The sequence below is a fragment of the Trichechus manatus genome, unplaced genomic scaffold (genome assembly GCF_000243295.1).
Source record: "Trichechus manatus latirostris isolate Lorelei unplaced genomic scaffold, TriManLat1.0 scaffold00063, whole genome shotgun sequence".
NCBI classification, from domain to species: domain Eukaryota; kingdom Metazoa; phylum Chordata; class Mammalia; order Sirenia; family Trichechidae; genus Trichechus; species Trichechus manatus.
This window is the reverse complement of record NW_004443999.1, coordinates 11,557,842-11,561,209: the sequence shown is the minus strand read 5'-3', so window position 1 is coordinate 11,561,209 and position 3,368 is coordinate 11,557,842. Positions and strand designations below refer to the sequence as shown.

Sequence of the window (3,368 nt, the reverse complement as noted above, 5' to 3'; positions counted from 1 at the left end):
TCTTTTGGTTACTGTCTTATTTCTCCAACCTTATTCTTATTGAAAATCTTGACTTTTTTTTATCTCTGTTGCCTCCTTGACCTGTGACAATTGATTTTGCTCTACCACTCCAAATCAACTGCCCCAATGGAGCTTGGCAGAGGCCCTCTTCACTGTCACCATGTGGCTTTTCCCTTTTTATTCTCTCCCAATTGTTCAAGTATAATTATTTCTTCTAAGCAAACCAACTGGATATAGGATGGCTTTGTCCCATAGCAATCTTAAACACAACCTCTCTTAATGGACATATGGAGAATATGTCTTATCAGTTTTGAAGAAAAGCAAACAAATTTATTCTTTTTTTCAACCTGGATTCAGTAAGAGCTGAGGCTTCAGAGGAGCAGGCTGAGGCTGCATGGTGCTGGTGCTTGGGCCTGGGTCTGGCTGGTTCCTACAGGGTAGAGGAGTCTCTGAGGCTGTTGCTTACTTACATCAGTCGTATCTCTGGGACCAGGCTGGAAGCTTCTTCTTCACTGGATGGGTGTGTGTACCTGCTGCCACAGCAGGGAACTAAAAAATTAAGTACCATAATTGCCACCTCCTGAAGAATTCTTTAAAGTTTGACACTTAGGGTAACACATGCCAAAGCTGTACTCTGATTTTCCATTCCTGACAGTCACACTTCATAAGTTAAAATTTTTTATTTTGTAAGTTTCCATATATCCAGAGATACTGCAGAAATTAAATCATCGTTATCTTTCCAAAAAGGAGCCCTTGTAGTGCAATGGTTACATAAAGTGCTCCGACGCTAAACAAAATGTTGAATGTTTTAACCCACTAGTCGCTCCACGGAGAAAGACGCGGCAATCTGCCCCCATAAAGAATTCAGCCTAGGAAACCCTATATGCCAGTTCTACTCTGTCATATAGGGTCACTATGAGTCGGAATCGACCGCACATAACATCTTTCCAAAAGGAAGAGAAAGAGTAGCTTTTGAAAGCAGTTTTTTTCTTCCTTTTATCTTAACTGTCAGTGATTACAGAAAAGTTCTGGCTTCTCTTCATTACAGAACCTCATTGATGAACGTTCTTGCCTTGACTTCCGTTTTCGGAGGATGCGTGGGCATCCCCCTAACTCACTGACATAATTTGAAATTTCTTTGATCGATATCGAGTACTTTTGCTTCCTGGGGTATGAGGAACTCATTAGCACTTAACTTATAAAGCCATTTATCCAAAAAGTGAAACAGAAGAGACTGTACGTCATTTCTGGGGGTTCCTACTTCTACTGTTTGGAGGGGCTCAACAGTCCTCTCGTATCTCTCATGTAAACAAAGATGGCCATTGCGCAAAAGCTTCCTCCAGAGTTTCACCCAATGCATGTAACTGGACATCAGCTTTACGGTCCATATATTTGTATTTCTAACTGACTGGAGAATACTTGGCTTCCACTGACTTCTGCTTCTCAGTCAAACTGTACTCTCTCACCTCCTCCAGCGCACATGACTGCAGCACTGGGCACTCTCACTTCTGCCTCTCACGTGCCAGACTTCAGCTCTTCATTACAATCTATGCGGTAGACCCTCCTTTTCGTAATGAATGTACCTTTGAAGGACCCAGACTCCATTTTCGGAGCTCCAGCACTTTAGTTCTGAAGACTTCCGCCCTAGGCCCTGCCCCCTGGAGCGCAGTTTTAAAGCGCTAAGATACCGTTTAGTGCATTTGTTCCACCAGTAGTTCTTTCTCCGTAGTTGTTAGTTGCTCTCGTATGGGCTTTGACTCATAGTGACCCTACAATACAACAGAAGTGAAGGTCGCTCCATCCAGTGCCATCTTCGTGATCGCAGGTACGTTTGAGTCCATTGTTGAGGCTATTGTAATGCCTTCCAATCTAGGGGGCTCATCTTCCAGCACTATATTGGAAAATACTCTTTCTTAGGATTAAGAAGAAGCCCTGGGTGGCCGAGTGGTTAAACTCTCGGCTGCTCATCTTTACCAAAAGGTCGGCAGTTCTAATCCACCAGCCTCTCCTTGGAAACCCTGTGGGGGCAACGGGATATAGGACTAAGGAAACGAATAAGTTGAAGACCTGGGAGTAGGGGACACCTAAATTACACACCTCTAGGTCTGATTAAAAGGATCCCTGGTGGCTCAGTGCTTAACACTCGACTGCTAACTTAAAGGTTGGGAGTTCAAACCTACCAGGGCTCCACAGGAGAAAAAGACCTGGACAGAGTTGATCCTGACTCATAGTGACCCTCTAGTGTAGCTGCCCAACAGGATTTCCTGGTAGCGGTGGGCAGGTGGGTGAGTGGATTTGAACTGCCAACCTTTTGGTTAGCAGCTGAGCTCTTAACCACTGCACCACCAGGGCTCCCAGTAAAACTTGCAGCCTAGGAAACCTTATATAGCCGTTCTACTCTGTCCTGTAGGGTCTCTATGAGACCGAATTCACTTGATGGCACACAACAACAGGTCTGAATGATAGAGGACCTGTCCTTCCCTCGCCCCTCTGCTCCGCTTTTTTTTTACAAACTTTCCTTTCTCAGCCTTTTTATTTTGAAAAATGTCCAGCCTATAGAGAAGTTGAAATAATACAATACGATGAATACTGAGCTATCTTTCACCTTAATTCACACAATTGTTAGCCCTTTGGTGCTTTCCTCCCCACTCCTGGTGTGTATGTGTGTGTTTTGGGAGTTGCATTTATCATGACACGTCAGGTGTAAATAATCATGAATCTCCTTGAAAAAAGGTCATTCGCTGCAATACACTATTGTTTCCAAGGAATTTAACATTGATTCATTAAGGTCATTTAATAAGCAGTCCATGTTCAAATCCTAATAGTCCCCCAAATGTCTTTTGAAGTTTTTTGTTGTCCTTGATGTTATTTGTTTTTAATCCAAGACCCAAATAAATTTTATACATTGCCTTTGATTGTTTTGTTTCTTCGGTCTCCCTTAATCTAGATACTAGATTCTAGAGCTTTCTGTCTTTTTTCTTTTTTTAAAGTTCATGATAGTTGACATTTTCTAAGAGTTCCAGACAGTGGTTTTGTAGACTGTCCGTCATTTTGGATTTATCAGATTGTTTTCATATAATTAGGTTCTGGTTAGAACAGTGTCTTTTTGTTTTGTTTTGGCAAGAATACTTCATAAATAATGTTGTATGTTTCCAGTTGCATCACATTTGTTGGTATGTGATGTCAGTTTTGTCCCGTTATTGGTGTTGCAAAGTTTGGTTACCATAGTGTCAGCAAGATTTCTGCATTACAAAAGTATATTTTTCCTTTTGTAGTTAACAAGTAATTTTTGAGGTAATATTTTGAGGCCATTTGAATATACTGTTTGCCAACAAGTTTTCACTCAGTGGTTTTAGCATTCATTGATT

General features: G+C 41.7%; 1 pseudogene; it reads right to left on the bottom strand.

Annotated features, from left to right (window-relative positions):
• Positions 1-792: 792 nt before the first annotated feature.
• The window catches only part of LOC111821086 (protein archease pseudogene), a 4,826-nt pseudogene continuing 2,250 nt past the window's right edge, over positions 793-3,368 (bottom strand).